The sequence below is a fragment of the Tamandua tetradactyla genome, chromosome 16 (genome assembly GCF_023851605.1).
Source record: "Tamandua tetradactyla isolate mTamTet1 chromosome 16, mTamTet1.pri, whole genome shotgun sequence".
NCBI classification, from domain to species: Eukaryota; Metazoa; Chordata; class Mammalia; order Pilosa; family Myrmecophagidae; genus Tamandua; species Tamandua tetradactyla.
The window spans coordinates 64,755,726-64,778,085 of record NC_135342.1 but is presented as its reverse complement, the minus strand read 5'-3'; the positions used below and the strand labels follow the sequence as shown (position 1 = coordinate 64,778,085).

The 22,360-nt window shown below is 37.6% G+C and overlaps 1 protein-coding gene across 1 annotated transcript in view; it reads right to left on the bottom strand.

Moving 5' to 3' along the window:
• The window catches only part of ZFHX3 (zinc finger homeobox 3), a 1,060,470-nt gene that overhangs the window by 817,160 nt on the left and 220,950 nt on the right, over positions 1–22,360 (bottom strand). Inside the window, exon 2 of the mRNA XM_077132887.1 lies at positions 9,207–9,326. The gene's annotated coding sequence lies outside the window, so the exon portion shown is untranslated. The remainder of the gene's footprint in view (positions 1–9,206; positions 9,327–22,360) is intronic.

Here is a 22,360-nt window from a genome sequence, read left to right as displayed (position 1 = left end):
TGGTCTCTAGACTCCCCATTGTGATAAGCATACAAGACACTCAGACTCTCATCCATGCCAAACCATCTATTCTCTGTTCATGATGGGCTTTGGGCTTCCCCTCAGCAGGCTGAACTTACTGTGCTGATTGTGAAAAAAAAGGGCATCTTGGACTCATGTGAGTCCCTCTTGGATATCTATTAAGTAGTAGTACATGTTTCTAGATTCAAAACCCATCTTTAGGAGAATTCCAATGTCTACAGAGATAAGCCAGCTTGAGCACCAAAGGAAATAGGCATAGCACCCCAAGTTGTCTTGGGGTGTTCTGGCCATGGAATCCTCAAAAACATTTGGGTTTACTACTCTTGCCCAGAACAGAACTCTTCTCTATATACCTTAGATGGTGACTTGTTAGCATCTCCATTCAAAGAAACAGAAGGTTGGAAGAGATATATGATACCTTTTCCTTAAAGGCATCTTTTTTATTTCAAAGGGTATCCATATTTGGGTCTTATATTGGTAGATAAACTTATACTATGTTGTTAAATGTAAAGAAATGAAAGCTAAGCTACCAAGTAGCCCTATGGTGAATTCTCTGCTAGTGTATATCAAAAAGGGAGATACCATCAGTAGATTTAGTAATTGTTAGTATTAAGATTACTCTTACTTTAACCCCCCAAATTTCCACAACATTTGTAGTTTTGTCTTTAAGACAATGAGGGTTTTTAAAGTTAAAATCCAAAATTGACAAGACAGCTTGCATTTCAATGGACATATGACATTATGGCCAAAACAAAATGTACTGAGGTATACAAATCAAACCATAGAAAATGATCCAACAAAATATTTGTGAAATGTTTTGATGCTAGTTGTTCCAAGACATAATAAATTAAACCTAGAGGTGCATTGTTCTAGTTTGCTAGCTACCAGAATGAAATATACGAGAAACGGAATGGCTTTTAAAAAGGAAAATTTAATAAGTTGCTAGTTTACAGTTCTAAGGCCAAGAAAATGTCCCAATTAAAAACAATTCTACAGAAATGTTCAATCTAAGGCATCCAGGGAAAGATATCTTGGTTCAAGAAGGCTGATGAAGTTCAGTGTTTCTTTCTCAAGTGGAAGGGCACATGGTGAACATGGTCAGGGTTACTCTCTCATCTGAAAGGTCACATGGCAAGCACAGCATCATCTGCTAGCTTCTTCTCCTGGCTTCCTGTTTCATGAAGCTCCCTGGGAGCCATGTTCCTTCTTCATCTCCAAAGGTCGCTGGCTGGTGGACTCTGCTTCTCATGGCTATGTCGTTCTGCTCTACTTTCTCTGAATCTCTTTCATTATTCAAAATGTTTCCTCTTTTATAGGACTCCAGAAACTTATCAAGACCCACTCAAATCGGTGGAGACATGTCGTCACCTAATTCAGCTTAACAACCATTCTTGATTAAATCACATCTCCAGGGAGATGATCTGATTACAGTTTCAAACATACAGTATTGAATAGGGATTATTCTACCTTTATGAAATGGGATTCTGATTCAAACATGGCTTTTCTAGGGTACATACATCCTTTCAAACCAGCACATGCATACTTAGGAGAAGTTATCTTTATAAATTCTAGTTACCTAAAACTTTCAAGGTTCCTATGCCTGTATTAGGTATACTGCTGCTATTATAGCACCTTATGCCATGGGACAGGACAATTTTAGGAAACCTCAAATTTCTAAATTCACTGAAAACATCCCTGAAACATAACCAGGTGGCCCCTGGGTTGATTTCCTGGGGTCACTGATTCTGATTTTGTAGCAGGTCTAAGCTGCAGGGCAAGGTAAGGAGTAGGGAGAAGGAACACAGCAGCATGCTTTCTGATTCTACAGGTGAAGCAGCAGGTAAAGCTTCCTTCAAAGGCTTCATTGGCTAGGCCCATGTTCCATCTCTCCCCACTCCGGCATCAGGAGTCAGAGGGAGGTAGGCTAGGCATGGCATGGGAGCATCTTGAGAAGGCCCTAAGGGGAGTTTTATGTTATGTTGGATGAAATAAATGCAATGTCTGCGTTTCCTGGGGTTTTAATTTTCTTAAAAAACTGTGGAAAACATGACTATTAGATTTCATTAGCAAAGCTTACCCAGCTCTGGAGACAATGCAGTATTTAAGGAGCATAAACAAAGCTTTTGCATCCACCCTATAGGTCCCAAGTCAGATTCGCAGACTTTTAGATCTGTTTGCATCTCAAAAGCTGTGTGTAGGGCTTATGCATTGTTTCGGTGATTACCCCCTGCAACTAGATGGTCACCTGGTAATCCACACATTTCAATCAATATGTGTGCCAAGTATAATTCTGAGCTGTGAACCCCTCAAAAGATTTTTAGGGATTTGTTTCACACCTTAAAAACTCAAACTTGAAATTTCTTTTCATACCGCGGTAACCATTTTGCAAAGATGGCCATGACAATTCTTCACATCGCCCCTTTGCAACATGACTCAGCAACTCCCACAGCAAGTGGTGGCCTTTATTTTGACAGTCCTTGAATTTGGGCTTAGCCATGTGACCTGCTTTGATCAATGGGACATTAGAAAATATGATGCAAGGAGAGGCTTGAAAAGCCTTTATGTGTTGGGACTTTTCCTCTTTTGGCTGCTGTTGGAATGCTGGGATGTTAGGGACTTGTGCCTTAATTGATAGACAGCACCAGTGCCAGACCTGAGAAGGAGGCTTGCAGAATACCTTTTCCTCTCAAGCCATCCAGCCCCAGGCAAGTCCAGCAGCTCTGCCCAAATGATCCCAGCACAAACGGCTAATTTAAAGACGAGTAAGCAAATTAAAGAGTTGTTATAAACTTCGAAGTTTGGAGGTGGTTTGTTACTCATCAATAACTGAAATATTGATCCATTATTTTTTTTCTGTATAAGATTGGATACAGTAAAAAGAAGAGTACAAAAGAAAATATCTTCTATAAACAATTAAGGTTTTCTCATTTGCAGACCAACATAGGTTATAAGGGGTCTCTGGGTTAGCAAATGAAAATTAAAGTGGGCTCTTGTTGCTGCTACTATTCTTCTTATACAGCTTAGTCAAGAAAAACAAGTGTCTTTATATGGTCCTAATGGTACTGCCTGCAATTTTCCAGGAATTAGCCTAGAAAACCTACTAAATCAGAAAACCCCCAAAAGCTCCATGATCTTGCACAACCAAATAAAAAAGCCCAAGCCTTGCTAAGAGCAGAGTATTATAGTACTTCTATCAAAAAAGTGACTGAAGGGACTTAAAGAACTTCAATATTATTACCCATGAAAGAGAAATGTAACTCCAGTCTTCAAGGTGTAGAAGTTAAGACTGCAACATTTAGAATAAGAAATAAAACAGAGTCAAATCTTAGTTCTACCATTTAATAGTTGGAATACTTGAGCATTAATAAGTTAAAATAATAGCTAATGTATATTAAGTATGTATGATGCACCAAATGTTGTGTCTAAGAATCTTTGTCACATATGCAATCCTTACAATAACTTGATGGGGCTAGGTTCAATCAATACTTCTATTGAGGCTTAGAGAGATTAAGTAACTTCCTAAGAAAACATACCTGTATGTGGTAGAGCCTGGATCTGAACCCAAGCAATTTGATATTGATTCATTGAGTCAGTCAGTCTAAAAATAAAAATATCTTTTATAATGATCCCATGAGTGAATGCAGCCAGAGATCCCAGCCAGATCCCAGCCAAACTGGGTTTCTATTTCATTTCTTACTTATGGCATTTTCAGGGAGTGGGGAGGAGAAGGGAGGGAATGAAAGGAAGATATAAAGAAGGTAACTAGTTTTAAAGGGTCAGGAAATGATAACATAGTAACGAAGGTCATTCTCTGTATATTTTTAATTGCAAGAATTACTCTTCCCTGAGAAAAAGTAATTACTGTCATTTCTCAACTGAATTACAGTGTCATATCTTTGTCCAAGTGCAAATACTTAGGGATCTATACATTAGAGTTCACGATGCACTTTACCCATCTGATTTTAAGGGGAGAATGTGAATTAGAGTCGGTATTTTTGTAGATGAGAATTTCAATGAAAATATGCCATTTCATTTCATCAGCATTTAATTGTCTAATTATTCTTGGCAGGAAAAAAATGAACCTAACATACGATTGAGGCAGAAAAGTAAACCGAATAAGCTTCGAATGAAAAAATGTTTTGAAATGTATGAATAGTTTTGAACTATGCCACTTTATTTTGGCTGGCAAACAATAAAATTCTTAACATGTGAAATTAGACCCATTGAGGAAACTAAAGAGGATTGCAGATGAGTGCCAAGTAGTTCAGCAAGAAATAATGAAAAATTTGGCACTGAGCACTCTATGGGTCTCAGAGAGTAAAGTTAGCAGTAACTAAACAGCAATCAGGAAAAAATAAGCACTTCTACTAGGACAGAGAGCCCTTGATCTCTATCACCTTATAATAAATAGCATTTCAAAAGTAGCACTTTTCAGAGATAATACATAAATATTTAAGTAGTGAAACTTAGGTGTGGGCTATTTTTCTCTGTACCATGTCCAGAAAATCTGCACATACACATCAAACTCTGCATCTAGGGAATATGTTTTATTGTGATGTTTGCATTTTTAAACAATGTGCCTGACCCATTTGGGGTTAATATAAGTAAATGGAGCCTATTTGCTGTTTATTATTTATAGAAGATTCACTTTGGATTAGGATTTCTTCAGACATTTGTGTTTGAGTTACATCATGAAGAGTTCCCAGATAGCTCTAGCCCCATAGCAAGCAAGAAAATGACCAGCAAGAATTTAGGCCAACACATACTTTGCATTATGAAGGTTAGGGTGAAAACTGGGTCTTTTCCTCCTTGCAAAGACCAAAGGAACAAGAAGGAAGAAAAGCTTAACACTGGCCCCTCACTAACAAGGACAATCTGGAGTTCTTGAAGTCACATAAAGGAAAGCCCTGAAAGTTAGTGCAAACAGGTTCCTCCCTCAGTGAGAAGTCTATTTAAAATACACAAAATAAAATGCCAGTCTTCCATTTATGAGATTCTTTAGAAATCCTTGCCTGTCTCACATCTACAGAGGGAAGCAATCTATGAGTTTGCATATCTTAGAACAGACTGCAATACACATACAAATGGCTACCAAGTTGAGAAACAAAACAAAAGCAAAGCAAAAATGAATAAGTACCAAAATGAGCTCTGCCATCAACCTTATCACTTTAATCGGCCAATTCTGGACAAGTTATGCCCCAATTCTACAGACTCAAATAAACATGAGTTTATTTTTTAAAATACATATATTTGCAGGTTCTTATAATTGAACAGATAAGAGCTGAGAGCAAGGATGACCGTTTATAAGAAGCCTTCCAATTCTTTGTGCTGAAAATATAAACTTTTCTCGGTGGAAATCACCCCAAGATTCCACCCCAACTCTCTCCTTTTTTTATTATGGTAATGAAGGCTGGAAACTTTCCAAAATACAAAGCCAATTTGACAGTGACAAATATGAAACAAAAGGCCACAGGACGATTAAGCCATTTACTGACCCGTGGAAAAATCAGCCACGATTGACCCAAGAGCTTGAAAAGCCAAGTACTCCTTAAAACAGAGCCAGTTCAGAGCCACGGCATGGCCACTACAGGGACAACTTACCCAGAAACACAGCTCTGCCTCATTACTGCAGAGCTATTTACACAAGTGATTATAAAAGAGCCATATAGTTAAGGGTAAACTACTTTTCCTCCCACATGGATTGATCCCAGCTGGAAAATAGTTTCCATGAGCCCTTTTAGCCAAAAATATAGCTACATTTTTTTTCTGTCTAAATATGATGCTATCCTTGCACCAAATGGCTGAGATTAAATAAAATATTTATAATAAATAATCATCCCTTACTTGTTACTTCTTAGTTTATAGAAGAGGAAACAAGTTCAGAGGAATTAAACGGCTTGGCCAAGAGCACACAGCTAGTAAAGAGAAGATCTGGGATTCAAACCCAGGATTTCTGGCTCTGGTCTGGGTTTTTCTTCAGAAAGGCAACAAGGGAGGAAAAGGCAAAAGCTTGCATTACAACCCTAGTTCCATTTGCTGGCAATTTGGGGATCTCATGTACATCCCCTATACCTTAGCAATAAGCTACCTTATACCTTATAGCAGAACATTTTCTTCATCTCCAAAACAATGATAATGTCTATTACTCTCTCCTCTCAGGGTTGTCAAGTTAGTGACACGAGAGGACCTTTGTAAAGCACCTAACACAGTACAGCAGGTGGTCAGTAAATGCATGATTCCTCTTTGCTGCCCTCACACTATGATGCCCATTTGTTCCAGCATTCCCACTGTGTTTAGGGAATGAATGTCCTGCTCATCCTAAGATCTCCAGAAAGGAATCAGCTAGACAAGGTCAGAAAAACAAAGTAGATAGATAAGGGCAAGAAAGAAGAGGAATTATGGGATTTGAAAAAGATCTTATCCCGGGAGATAATTTAGGCCTGGCCTGGCCATAGTCTGGTTCTCCTAAAAGCAGACAAGTGTTAGAATACAAGTAGTTTATTTAGGAATTGATGCTGGGAAACATAGTTAGGGGGTTAGTGAGTGAGACATGGAAAGGAAGGGGGCCAGTAAAGGGTGCACTGAGTATGTGGATAACTGAAGTTTAAAACCAACTGGGGACTCTGGGAGACAGTGCATTACATGCCCCAGAGTTTTCCCAACCACCTGGAGAAGTAAGGTATAGCCACGAAATTCTTATTTGTCATTGGTTGTGGTCAACTTGCAGGGATATCAACTCTAGTACGTCTGCTTGCTCTACGTGCTGAGCAAAAAGCTAGAAGAAAAAAAAGTCCTCAGGCAGAGAATCAGATCTGTTCTCAGAAAACAGACTTCAGTGTAGAGAGATAAGTACCCATAGGATATGGGAAGGGCACCAACAGATCTGCCACAGTGACTAACCTGGCTTTCAGTTTGTAAAGTAGCAATGAACTTCTACACCTCGAGAGTTTTCCTGGAGCTGACATTGTCACATTTGCTGTTGTGTGGAGGCTGTTGGTATTACCGTTAGCCAAGGAAACACTTGGTTGGATTAAGGGTTCTGGATCTAAGAGCCATCAATAAAAGATATGCTAAAGTACCTGAAATCTAATCAGCCATTCATCAGGGAAAGCTCCTCATACAATTTGATTTTTAAGACATCGAGAGGAACTGAAACTAGTACATTGTTCAGTTCTAAAATCATTGTTTCTTTTGTGTGGGCTTGTGCATAATGTCAGTCCAGTCAAAGCCATTAGACTGAGACAATGGTAAGTAGCAATCTGATTTATTCTCGAGCCACTTCTCTTCTCCCACAGCATTCTTAATGTCCTTTGCTTAATCTCCATTCATCCAGCTTCCTTAAGGTTTTCATATATTTGATTCTTTAAGACTCTTCCAGTGGGGAGACTACTGAACACAAATTAGAAGTTAGGAATAAAGTGTCAGTAAACTCCAAGTTTAAATTGTACAATAATCAATGGTGACCATTATATCTAGCATGTAGCAGTTAATTCTAATAGCAGCTATTTGCTTAAAGGTCATCAAAAGGAGACATGATAGTTAATGTAGAAAAGGAAAAAAACAAGTGGAAAATTGAAAGAAAAAGGGCAATATTGATTTTTTATAAAAGATTTTATTGGAAAATTTGGTAAATACTAGTAAAAACAACTCTGAGATCATTTATTTCTGGCTTATTTCAAAGCATAGAATTATTCTGTGTGTTTGGGAAAACATCTATTTCTGAATTTTTAACTTTTATTTTTAACACTAAGGAACAATCTGGAGAGTAGAGATCATGTAAATGCCAGAGGCACACAAGTTGCATAAAATATTTATGGGATGAATGAAGATTCGGAAATCATTGATTTTTCACAAATTCATGTATATTTGAACAGAAAAGAATCATGATTTCAAAAGGCAGATGGCAAAATGTTTTGTTTAGCACATATAAACATGAAATTGTCACCCAATTATTAAAACATTCTCTCAATTACTTATTCCATTTTTATGGATAAATTGATGATTTGATATTGATCCAAAGTTGCCAAATACCTGACAATGGAATTCAAGGTGATTTATCACCAGGTCTCCAAGTCACTTACATGCAAGGATTGTGAGGAAGTTCTTGCTTCTGTTTTGTATACCGAAGAAGCGAGATTTTGCCTAAAATTCTATACTGGTTTCATAGTCCTAATCTGTATATGTACTACATTCCAGCTTTAATATTGTTTTACCTCATTTTTCTATGTATATAAACTTACTAATTATTTTATGAAAAAAAGCTTTTCATTACTTTTCTTCTGTAGTCATTAAAAGAAATTAGAGACGATTCTAAATTATTTCTGGCTCCATAAACAAATGTACATGTGGCTATATGCATGGGTTAGTGTGTGTGTATCTATACATACCCATTTCTTAACTCTAATCACTGAGGGGGCTTAGAAGCCATGATACCACAGAAGCCATGAGTGCATCTAGAGCCTAGATCTTAGTTTTTAAATATCATTTTCCTATAAAAGAAATTCCTTAAATCCAAGATGAGCCTGGAGCAACCTGTGTACCAGAAAGTATGTACTCACAAACAGGATGTAGGCACATTGAAAGAATACAGGAGCCAACCTGAAAGAACTCCCAGTGACCCAAACTAGAGTAATTTGAACCACAAAATAATTAATGATAGCATTGGGTTTTCAGCCATAAAATAATCAGTATCTATGAATTCATATTGGTATAGATAAATACCCAAATAAATTTTAAGATGAGAGAAAAGGGACAGCGCTCATTTTTAGAAAAGTTCCCATTATTTGATATGGAAGAAATGACAGAGACAGAAAATCACAATTAGAACACCACAGTTATAATGTTGCAGGCAAAATCCACTGATGGATGCTAAAATTTGTGGGTGAAAATTTGAGAAGAAACATAATATTTGCATAACCTCAAGGTATCTTCTTCAAGATATTTATCATTTACAAAGGGAAAAAATAGTAACTTTAGAGAGGAGAAACCAGCAGGTGCCACCACAATCAAGTCATCCTTGGGTGACATCGCATGTAACAAGGGACGCTGACATCATGTGTTCCCTCTGATATAGTACTCAGAGAAAGACTCATCACTTCTATGGTATTTTTGCCAAAATTGCTTGGCCTCAAACTAATCATGAAAAAACATTAGAAGGAAAAAAAAAAACAAATTGAGGAGCATACCGTAAAATAATTGACCAATACTCTTCAGAACTGTCAATCAAGGGAGACAATGAAAGACTGAGGAACTGTCACAGACTGGCAGAGACAAGTAGGACCTGGCAATCGAAGGAACTTGGGAGCCTGGATCAGAAAAGAAAGATGACATTAGTGGAAAACTCAGTGAGATCTGAATAAAGCCAAGCTCAGTGGGTTGTATTGAATCAATGTTAATTTCTTAGTTTTGATCATTGTACCAGGGTTACACAAGATGATGCGCTTGGGGGAAGCTGGGTGGTAAGAATATGGAAATCTGTATTATTTTGAAAATTTTTGTGTAAGTCTAAAATTATTTCAAAATAAAAAATAAATCAAAATGAACAGTCATGAGACTTGAATATTGAAATCACAGATTAATATCTTTCACGTGAATAAAAGAACAGTGTTTTTGTGGCTGGCTATCTGTTAGTTTCCCTAATGGTGTGTGTTTTCTTTGCTGGCTTCACTTTCAAAAGCTTCTTATATGGAGGTCAAAACTTAGATTGCCAACCTTTTATTACAAGCCTTTAATTAAAAAGTGTGTCAACATCCACCCAGTGAAGACAGCCATAATCTATAATCACAAGTACACAGACATAATAGTTAACATTTATTAAATACTTACTATATGCTAAACAATTCTAAAAGTGTCTTACAGATATTAACTCATTTAAGGTGCTCAACAACCTTCTCAGACAGATGCTATTATTATTACTATTTTTATAGTTGAGGAAACAGTTAAGTTACTTGCCCAAGGTCATACTGCTAGCCTGTGCTTTTAATCACCACTGGGCTCTCTCTGCAGAGGAATGTCAGGGACACAAAACATGCCAAACCTGCCTAAAGTTTGAAGGACCAAGAGAGATTGATATCAAAATGGTATTTGGAACATTATTACATAGCATTGAAATATTGAAAATTTAAAAGCACTCCTCTATTCTGAAAAGTTGATGTTATTGAGGTGTCACCTTTCCCTAAAATTTTTATCCCCAAATTTTTCCCTAAAATTTTTAAAAAATAAAAAAGACAACTTGCTGTATGAACAGACTAAAATAAAACCTTGATAGGTTTTTGAAAGATTATAAGTATGCATTTAGATAATTCCTCAAGTGTGCATTATTTACTTAATGAATGGTAATGATTTCTGCTATTAAAGAAAACATATTTAAAGAATTTGTAAAATACATGTTGTTTTCTTAATACACCTAAAGGTCTATTATGTAAATACACAGTGCATTTTTTGAAACGCACGTTATTTAGCCAATAGACTAGGTGTTTAGTGAAGAAGCCATTACAGATTATTGGATAAATAGATATTTAGACCATTTTCAATCAATTATTTAAAACACACGCCATTAAAAGTTTATTAGTGTGATTATTTTTAAAGAACCACCATCAAGATCATTAGAGCAATCAAGGTTCTATGCAGATAATTAAAATATAACAATAAGTTAACAACTTGAATTACAATAAATGGAAGTATTGCACCATAAATGCAAGATGTACTTTAATTTAAAAAAAAATCAGCTGCTTAATGTGTCAGCTCAAAACATCAACTGAATTGGCTTTATCATGAACCAAATCTTTGGTCAAAATTAATTTTGTAAAATTACCCACTTCTTACTGAAAGCTTGTAAAAAGTCTTTTTTTTTTTTTTGTGAACAGCTCCACTCTTACTTTTAAACTTGTTCTCACATTTTAATTTAATTTAATTTAATTTTATAACAGAAGAATGATTCATATTCTGGTTTGTGTATTTATATCAGTCCTGTCTATCAGATCCTCCCTACCTCACACAAGGGAGATGCAGATGTTTATATGGAAAGGAAAAGAAATACCAGAGGCCTCATGGACATAAGTCTCAACAATTAAATTAGTTAAAGAAAATCATCTATTTTTTTTTTAATCAGGGTTTTGCTATTGTTACGGAAGCAGCATTTCTTCAATTTGCTACAACTTCCAAGCAAATTAGCAAATGTTTCCAAATGTGTTTGTGAGCCTTAGAAACAAAAAAAATGATTTTAATTATATTTTTAAAGTGTTTAAAAATTTTCTAAATATAACACTCAAAATTCTTGTGCCACAATTTATCCTGAAAAGAAAGTCAGAGTTAAATTAGAAATCCCTAGGAAACAGAATTGATAATGGAAATATTCACAGAAGGCAGGCTGCAATTGTTCTGCCACTGTAATACAATCTATTCCAGAATAATTTTTCTTTTTATTATTTCATTAAGTTGTATCTCACTAAAGTTCCTCTTAGGATCTCTCGGCAGCACCAAATTTTTCATTGAGAAAACGATAAATCACCGGCCTAAATTACAATTTAATTATAAATGCCTTTGCCTTCTAATGCTGCCTGGGACCTTTTACCCTGCTACATAATTCTAAAAAATGACCCCTGTCATAATTTCCTTCACTAGAATAATATGGAGAGATCTAATCCTGAATCCTGCTGTCTTATAATTTAATATAACAGGTAATTATTATTCAAAAGATAATGTTGCAGATATTGAAAATATTCTAAAGTTTGAATCTTTAAAAAAAAGTCTTAGGTATGTAGGAGCTTCCTATCACTGCACCTATCAAGAGAAGCAAGAGGAAGGAAGCAAAATAGTTTTTAATGAAAAAATATTAGAGTATATATATATATGGTGTTTTTGTAATATGTGAAATGCATTTATATAGTCTTCACACCACGGTTAGAAATGAAATGCCTCATTTCCAAAATCAAGGAAGCAGAGAGAGAAATGTTGCCATGAGCAGCAGTTTCTTTTAAGTTGAGAGTCTGCATTAGTAGTAAGGGCAATAAAATCCTTACCCCCTCTGTGCACATTTGCAATAGGAGGACTAGGGTGGGGAAGGGCTGCAAAAGCAAAGGAAGAGAATGAACCAGTCACAGAGTCCTGAGGTGGGATGTGAGGATGGAGTACAGAGAAACGGCTTATTTGGGGGGTGTATTTTATTGGCAGCATCTGCACAGCCTGGCTGGTGTATATCTATCAAAGGCAACTTTGGCTTCCCCAGCAATGTTTCAAAACTGCTGTGAATGGTGGAGTTTTCTCCTTCCTTCTGGGATTCACAAGCAGGTAAACCAAGTGCAAAGCACAGATAACAGTAGCTTTATGGAGCCTTCCTCAATACTGACCTTCACCTCTAATGGCAAGAATATAAATCATAAGAAGTTGGTGCCATTGAAATCACAACTTGCCCACCTGTACAGGTACTAGCCCCCTAAACAATAAGCTCCAGTGGCAGATATGAAAAGTCAGTTGTATTGATTATTATGTGGCCTGAAAAGAAGGGGCAGCACAGAATTTGGAGACAATCCCATAGATGAAAGTATGTGGCACTGCAGTGGAAGACTGACTCAGTTTTTCACTAATATCCCACAGAAAGGGAGAAAGACTGAGTTTCTATTAAATTACAAATTTCTTGAGATAGTGAAGCTAGAAGCTTATTCCACTGTGCCAAATTGTACGTAATAAGGAGACCCTTTTTTCATCTCATTCCCACTGAAAACTTAGGTTATGGTGAAATGAACCATTGTAACTGTCTAATTACACAGGTGTAATTCTATGTGGTAACATTTAGATTGCTCATATAGGAGGTGGTGGTACTGAAGGTGGTGATGGAGAAAAGGGAAAAAGAGCTAAGGGTAAACAGAATACAACAGAGCAATTCAAATGAAATTATAACTCTTGCCTACCAATCTTAGACTAGTCAGCAAACCTCTATACAGCTCAATAAACATCAAACTAAACAATACACAGATGCTGCTTTACTGCCCTGTTTTTGTTTTTGTTTTTGCTTTGGGAGCAGTTCATTTAAGATGTAATAAATTGAAAGGGTGCCTCCCCCACCCCCATCCCTCCATAAATCTCATGATAGTGCAAATGAGGTCCGTCTCATTATGGACAGAAAGAAAGAGCCTCCCTAGGCAAGGACAACCCTGACTACCATTAAAGCCATCATTAAAAATAACAATCCGGCTCAGGAAAAAAAAAAGCCATTCTTTTAAAAGATATATATTAATTAGCCAATAATATTAAAAATGGGTTTTGAGGATTCAGATAGGAATTGCAATCCAAAGGCCAGAGAAAGCAGAAAAATTGATGTGGGGGGGAGGAAAGGAGAAGTTTATACGAGGAAGGTCTATAATTTCCTATAGCACTGGCAGAAAGGGCCATGAAATGGTATCCATAATGAACTAGCAATAAAGAAGTGTGCAGAGACTGGGATACTGTGCCTACCTGAATCATTTCATGAGTAAGAAAGATTTAAGAGTCCCAGGAGGTTCAGGGCAGACACTGGACTGGACTTTCCAATAACTAAACAAAAGTACATTAAGGTGAATATCCAGGTAGATGGATGGGAAAGCACAGGCAGGCAATCTTCAGGTTTAAGATGCACTAAAAATGTTCTGCTTCACTGTGGTAAGTTTTCCAGGGACCCCAATCATAACAAGGAAGAGTGAGTTAAGAGTAGAAAAATAAATAGCAAGGTGAAGGAGAGCATTAGGTGCTCACACCAACCACGCTGATTCTACCCACCACACTAACTCTCATCACTCCCACCTATATTGAAAAGGACTCAAAGGAATGATCATACTAGAAACTGGCAAATATCTGTAGATGTCAGCTGAGCACAAGCAATTTTGTCTTTTACTAGCAGTCACAGAGAAATGCATTCTACACAATTCCAGATGGAGAAAGTGAGCACTGTTGATCATTTACACCACATCAATCCCAACGCTAAAAAGGGGGGGGGGGGGGACATGAAGTTATTAAATAACTTTCTCCTTGCAGCAATACATGTTAAAGGGATTGGAACTCACAGTTCCTAAAGGGTGATAAACCATTTGTTCGCCATACTCCAGTCCTTCAAAGAATAAACAAGAAATTGAATTTGCAGAGTACTCCCAAACATAAGAAAGACAAAATGTAAGACTGAAAAATAAAATGAGGTTGGAAGCCAATCGTTTTAATGTTAGGGTGATTATGCGTCATGGAGAGAAGTCTGTAGGTAGTAACCCCAGGACCTCATGCACAGAGAACTACTCCCGTGCCAAGATGCTACTGCCCACTGGGTTATATACATCATCTGTCCTTGCCTTTCCATTTCCCTTCATCAGAAAGAGAAACTATTCACATTAGTTGTAAAGGTTTGGGTTCTCCCAGAAGCAGACCTTGAAACAAGGACTCTATTGTAAGTAGTTTATTTTAGAGGTGATCCAAAGAATTACTGGTGGGGGCAGGGGGTGGGTGGGATGGTGAAGACAGTGGAGAGGAGAGAGTCAAAAATGATTTGTTATTCACTGGGAAACTGGAACTTATCCATGCTAGGGAACTCTGGGAATCAAGGTAGAACTGTACCTCAGAGCTGTCCCCGCTGAGGTGTGAAGGAGCTGGAGCTTTATTTGCCAATTCAGTAGTTGCTGGTAAATCTTTAACAACGTGTTCTGGTGGGAGTAAGAGTGAGGTTGAGGGTGCCCTGATTTCTAGGGGTTTGCTGATGTCCATAATGTAAATACTCCCACCGCAGCTTATTTCAAGCTACCAACCTGAAGTCATTGAACGCAGAGCTGGCAAGAGAAGCATAACAGACAACATTACATAGTATTTCCCCCTTATAGGTACAATAGAAATAGCTTCAAGACAACAGCATACAGAATAGTGAAAAGTAGTAAAATAACTAGGAAGTGGTGGTTGATTACCTTTTTTTTTTTTGCATGGGCAGGCACCAGGAAATGAACTCGGGTCTCTGGCATGGCAGGCAAGAATTCTGCCTGCTGAGCCACCATGGCCCACCCGAGCCACCATGGCCCATCCAATTACCTCTGCTTTTAATATCATTTGCTTAATTGTAAGTGCATATAATTTAAATTTTAATAATGGCTGTGATTAACAACCAACTCACAAAATTCCTGAAAATTTTGTACCAACCCACCATTTCACCACCTCCACTTGGTCATTGGTTGAAGCTGCTTCCAGTAGGAATTTAAATCCCTGACACTTCCAGAGTAGTGTGCAGGCAGAAAAGAGGGCTCCAGAGGCAAAGCAAGTGCTGGTGTTTGGACATTGAGCCAGCGGGAGCTAAAGTTGTGAGGCTGAGAGGAAATGGCAGGCACTGAGAGTGCCTGTTTAAGAAGCTCTAAAACCCATACCCCTTCAATACCATAATTGAGCTATCCTGCCTTGATTGACTGTATCTAAAACTGCTCTATCCACTCTCCCTTCTCCATTCCACAAATCATTACTCCTCCTTCCATTCCCATTCTGGGGAATTCCTAAAACCCCTGACTTCTGACACCCTCTCGAACTCATATCCAATCAGCTGCCCTATACATTGAGCCTTCAAAAATTGTATCTCTTGATTGCTTGCCACAGTCCCTTTGAAATGTAAAGTTTCAGGCACATGGTACACAGGTATTCTTCCAGTGCCTCTCCATGGATTCAGTTTCCAGTCTCTTTCAGTTCTAAGCTACATATGAATTACTTACGGAGTAATCATCCATACGTGCTTGAAAGGCATCACATAGCTATCAAGGAGAGACTGGACTCCTTAAACCAGCATTCAAGGCTCTCTGTGGTTCAACCTAACCTCCCATTCTAGCCCAACTCTACCTATTTCCCTTCATTTCTTGAAGATTCCACAAATCATACTATTCGCTGGTCTCATGGCAATGGCCAGAATTATTCTACCTCTGTGCCTTTGCCTAAGTTGTTTTCTTCATGAGAAACATAGTTCTTTATCCATCAAAGCCTATCTCATATGCCAGGTTCTCAATGTACTATCTTATCTCCTGTCCCACCCATCCACAATTCAGAACCTCTCCCCTTTTTCACAACTATAATGGGTTGTCATATTTCTTTCATGGTGCAAATTCTGACTGGTATTTTGTTTACTTGTCTTATGCTTAGTCCTACTTTACTAATCTCTTTCTCCCCTGGCACACCTAACACAGTGTATTGCACATAGTCGAAGTTTAATTAATATTTGTTGAATTGAATTAATGTTATGCCCATTTCAATTCAAATAAACTGGATAATGTTGAATTGGGAGTTAACAACCTAATTCAGAAGCCATTATATTTTATTAAATAGCTCCCTGTGAAAATGAATTAATCAGAGATTAAGAAATTTAAAATTTAACTTATTTCAGGTTGTCAAGCTGATTTTTATAAACTCCTTTCTGCCCAATTCCCTTGGTAATTATTTTTCCCTGTATCTACTCCACTCAGAGTAACCCCTTCACTTAAAGCCAATAAAAATATGTCTACCCATACTCTGGGTAGACCTTTGGAATCCTGTAAAGTCCTAAACATATCAATGAGAAAACATTTTAAAAATTTAATAAGTGAAAAAGTACTTTGCATATGGATATATACAGTTTGATAACATTTATGTAAAGTTTTTAAACACCCAAGACAAAACCACATGCCATTTATGGTGGCGCACATGCAATTAGAAAAAAGAAAATCTGAGAATTATAAATACCATATTCAGGAGGGCGATTAACTATTGGGGAGAAAAAAGAAATGAGATCAGGGAGAGGCAGACAGGAGGCTTCAAATGACTCTTGACATTTTATAAAAATGTCATTTTTCATGTTATAAAAATGAAAAAAATCTGAAATAAAAATGGCAAAATGTTCAGGTTTGGAATCAAAATGGTGGAGTGAGGCACTTCAGAACTCTGTCTCTCCACAAAAGCTTTCAACAACCAACTAGAATTAGCAAGAACTTTCTCAGGGCTCCAGGAAAACAGTTAAAGGAATGAAGTGCAGAGAGAATGTCAAATCAAGAAAAAAGCTTCTTAAAAGGGATAGGATCTCATGGTGCCCTGGCTAGCCCCTCAGCCACCCCTCACCAGTGTGATAGGGAGCCAGCCTGCACTCCCAGTGTAGATCCCTCATTCTGGTTCCAGAGGGAGCAAAATAACCCTCATGCACATACTAGGAGTATATATGTCTGGACCAATCTGTGGTGGTAGACTCAGGGACTTGCTGCCCAGAGCTCACCCTGTATGTAGAAGGCATCCCAGAGCACCTACCACAGAGAGCAGTCAAATCATGCTGGCTATAGGACATATAGTATGGTGCCAGGGACAGCAAGGAAACTTTCTTAGAAAAGAGGGATCATTTGAAATCATATAAACAGGAGAATTCCTAGGGCCACACATACATATACCAGATTAGAGGCATGTGCCCCAGACAAGATGCATGTACAAAAAAGGATCAAGGAGACCCCTGATCTGCACCTTGAGCTGAAACTATGCCCATATAGCCCATTGCATGGATAAGCCCTGAAGGAGATCCCTTGCACAGGTCAATCTTCAAAGACTGAGAAAGGTTTTTCTTTTGTTCCTCTTTCTTATGTTTGTTAGCTCCTAGCATTCAAGAAAATTCCATCAAAAGCATAGCTGCATATAAGCCCCAAGTTTAAATTTCAGTGATAACACATTAAAGTATCAAAATGTCTAGTTTCAACAAAAGGCTACAAAAAGTACAAAGAAACTGGAAGCAATGACCCAGGTAAAGGAGAAGATTAAAGCATTAGAAGCAATCAGTGAGCAGGAGCAGACCTGGAACATTCCAGACAAAGACAAAAAAAAAAAAAAAGGACCTAAATAGGCTCAAAGAGCTAAAGGACTATAAAGGCAAAGAACTAAAGGAAATGATGAAAACAACAAATGAACACAAAGAGAGTGTCAATGCAGAGGACTATATAGGCAAAGAACTAAAGGAAATGATGAAAACAACAAATGAACACAGAGTGTCAATGCAGAGATGAAAATTATAAAAAGGAACTATACAACTAAAAACCACAGTAACAGAATTTTAAAAATTCTCTAATGGGTTTGACAGCAGAATAGAACTGGCTGAAGAAAGAATCAGTGAACTTGAAGATAAGACAATTGAATTCATTCAGTCCAAGAAGCAGAAAGAAGAATGTAGAAAAGTGAACTGAGCCTTAGGAATACGTGGGACCCAATCAAGCATATCAATACACATATTGTGTAAGTCCCAGAAGGAGAAGAAAGGGGCATAGAGAATATTCAAGGAAATAATGGCTGAAATTTCCCCAAATTTAAAGAAAGACACAAATCTGCATATCCAAGATGCTCAACAAACTCTAAACAGGGTAAACTCAAATAGACCCATGCTGTGACATTTATAATCAGACTGTAGAATGCCAAAGATAAGGAGATGATTCTGAAAGCCATATGAGAGAAACAATGCATAACATACAAGGGAGCCTCAATAAGATTAAGTGCCCATTTCTCATCAGAAACCACAGAGGCAAAAATGATGTAGGAAGACATATTTAAAGTACTGAAAGCAAAAAATTGCCACCCAAGAATTCTATATCTGGCAAAATTGTCTTTCAAAAATAAGAGAAGGATTAAGACATTCTCAGATAAACAAAAGCTCGGGTAGTTGTCACCAATAGACCAGCCCTAGAAGAGATGCTAAAGAGAGTTCTGTCCGCAGGCTGAAAGGAAAGGACAATGAAGAAATAAAGATCTCTGCTAACGGTGATAGCATGGGTAAATATAATGCTGGTAATGTATTTTTGGTTTGTAACTCCATTTTACTTCCTACAGGATCTAAAAGACAAATACATGAAGTAAAATGATAAATCAGTAGTCATGAACTCATAATGTATAAATATATAATTTATGACAAGAACTACATAAAGGTTGGGGGCAGGAGGGTACAGGAATACAGTTTGTATATACTATTGAAGTTAAGTTGGTATCAAAGAAACATATATATATATATATATATATATATATATATATATATATTTAGGATGTTAAATATAAGCCCCATGATAGCCACAAAGGAAATACTGAAGAATATGCAAACTCATAGAGACAGAAATTGAAGTACAGATTACCAGGAGTTGGGATTAGGGGAATTGGAGTTCATGCATAACTGGGTATAGGGTTTCTGCTTGGGAAGATGGGAAAATTTTGGTAAGATAAGGTAGTAAGGGTGCTGCAATATTGTGAACTTGATTAATCCCCTGAATTGTGTGATTGAGAATGGTTGAAATGGAAAAGCTTATATTGTATAAATGTTTCCACAATTAAAAAAAAAAGAAAGAGCAACTAATGAGACAATAACAATGAAATGCACTGGGACCTAGCAAGTGAGATGAAAAAGCTCAAAGGGATATTATTGGGACTCTGAAAAGACAAGATATAGACACAAAGCTTTATATCAATATTAAATGGTTTGAACTTGATAACTGCACTTAAAATGGTTATATAAGAGAATATCCTTGTTCTTAGGAAATGTACATGGCAGTACTAAGTGTTCAAGGAACACAATGTATACAAACTATGTTCAAATGTTCAGAAAATGGGTTATTAGATAGACATGGACATACAGATTAGATGGTGGATGCGTGGATGGATGGATGGATGGATGGATGGATAGATGGATGGATAGATAGATAGATACAATGATATGTCAAATGAGGCAAAAAGTTAAAATTGGTGGATCTTGGTATATGGGGGATAGGGGTGTTTTGGCGTTCTCTCTATGGCGTTTGTACTGTTTTTGTAACTGCCTATAAGTTTAAACATATTTCAAAATACATTTTTTTCTAAGGTTCAGTTTTGAAAAAGCGGGGTGGCTGAGATACTAATCTCGACTTTTTTTTCTGCATGTTGGGATTGTAAAAGATCCCAAATGGTGTTACATAAAGTGTGTCACCTAAAGAACACTTGAGTGATAAGGGGCAGGACACATAAACAGTAGAATTAGAAGTAATTGAAATTGCTATTTTATCAATATTTTTTGATCTTTTAATCTAAGTAAATTGATTAAAATAATCTATTTTTAGTTGATTATTTAATTTTATCCTTAACTGAATCACTCCCCCAAGAATATGCAGCTGATTTAAAGCAATAAAAACCCAGTGAATTAGAAAGTTAAAAATACAAACCCCAAATGATGCAGGGTGTGACACGAGTTCATCAAAGGATAACCTATTATTCCAGCAGTAAGCCCTAGGGTAAAAGAGAGATTTCTCACACTCCTCATTTTAGCATGGTCTTGTTTCAAGAATGTTCTAGTTCATCTCTCCTAAGTAGTAGAACTACTATCGAAACTATCATCATATACTATTACCTCAGTAAAATAATAATAGTACCTATTCCGACAAGGTTGTTTTTAGGAGTGAATGAGTTAATGCACTGTAAACCCTTAAATCAGAACACCCGGTCCATACACCTATTATTATCATGACAACATGAACTCCTTAAATGCTACAAAAATTTTAAGAAAAAGCTAGAGGTGTTTTTTTTTAAGTCACTAACAAGCTATGCCCAAGGCCCATAACAGAAGCTAATATTTCTCCCCAAATTTAACTGTTGGATTTCTAGTCTTTCACATCAGTGACTTCAATAATTGCCAAAACCAAAGTTCAGTCCAGCTGGTGTTCTGCACAGAAGTGGGGAAAAGGTTTTATCCCCTTCCTTAAAACAAACAAAAAAAATACACAAACAAACAAACAGAGCCACAGCAGGTGAGCTTCAGGATCCACAGAGAATACAAAGAGGTGCAGGCATCTGCTCCCTACACCGTCAAAGGCAGCTTCGCAGACAGACCCAGCTCCGTCTCTGCTTCCTGTCCTCGCCACCACCGCGCATAGCTCTCCAGTCTGGGCTTAGTAACTGGGCATCAAACAAGAGTAATTGACAGCTTCTCTCCCCCAGCCTCCCCTCTCAAGGCAGGCGGTTTCCCCAGGAGCCGCCTTGTACAACCTCAAACACTTTATTACTGGTCAATTTGGGTTTCCTGCCCACTTTAAGTGGCAGTGCTGAGGGTCTCCAACTCTCTCTAGCCCTCGGTGATCAATATTAACAGTCACTTCCACAGCATTTCCCTGCTACTCAGCAAGGCTGGGGACTGCCTGTAAATTACCACATACCCTGGTCATTATGTTGAAAGAAATGCTGTAATTCAAAAGTTCGGGCTAATTGTAAAAATAATTTCTTTCACAGTTTTCATCACCTGGACCAAAGAAGATGTTAGAACACAGAGCTCATTCTGTGATGACAACAAACCTTTGGTTTGTTTGTTTGTCTAACCAGAAGGTGTAACTGTCTCTGCTCCAAAGATGCATTCTGAATCTGGGATTTGATGTATCTGAGCCCAAATTTTCTTAAGACCCCCACACAGATGAGCCTTTTACTCTCCAGAGAAAAGGAAAAAAAAAATCCTCCTATAAACTTCAAGTCTTGGGTTTATAATCAATGCATTATAGGTATATATATATATATATATTATATATATATATAATATATATATATAAGGCAGGATTAAACAATTATTGGCTAGGACTCACATAGTAATATATGTTTATGAGGTAAAATTTAACAGGAAACAAACAGCGAGTGTTGTTTATAAGCAAATGTGAGCAGTTAAGGGCATAGAGAGGCTTTGTAAATGCAAATCTCTGAACCTGGCAAAGAACTGAATGGAAATTCCCTGCTGCTGGCAGCTGACTCCAGCGTGTTAAAGGTGAAGTAAAAAGGACAAAAAAGCAAAGCCAGCCTTCCAGAGTGAGGGGTAGAGGGATGTACATGACTAAGACAGGGAAAGACTGAGCCCAGCAAAGCAGGCTGTGCACTCCCTACTTGGAAGCAAGATTAAGCAGTTACTACAGCAGAGAGAAAAATAAATATAGAAGAGGCTAAGGAAAAGAAATAATTATTTTCAGACCCAAGAAGGCCGTGCTTGTCCAAAGATGGATTAGGTATGTCACCTAGAACCACCTTTCTGTTACCTAAGCCCTAAGACAGAAAGCTCAGGCGAGGGCCCTCAGTGGCTGGAAGGAAGAAGTAAATCTCACAGGGAGTTTGCAATCAGCTCTGATGTCTCAGGTGCATCCCCCTGGAGGTGGCTTTGGCTACACCCTCTAGAAAGCCCTGTGCTCAGGCAACGTGGGAAGGGAGAGAAAGGGGTAGGTGACAAGTCGGGAACCTGTCAAGCACTTAATATAACAAAGTTTGAAAAAGTAATCAATGTAGCCTCTTTCTGTACACATGTGTCTCTTGTGGAGGGTGGGGAGATGGAGGGAGAATGGTCAGGGCTGGTTCTGAGGCCTAGAAAACCTGCGGC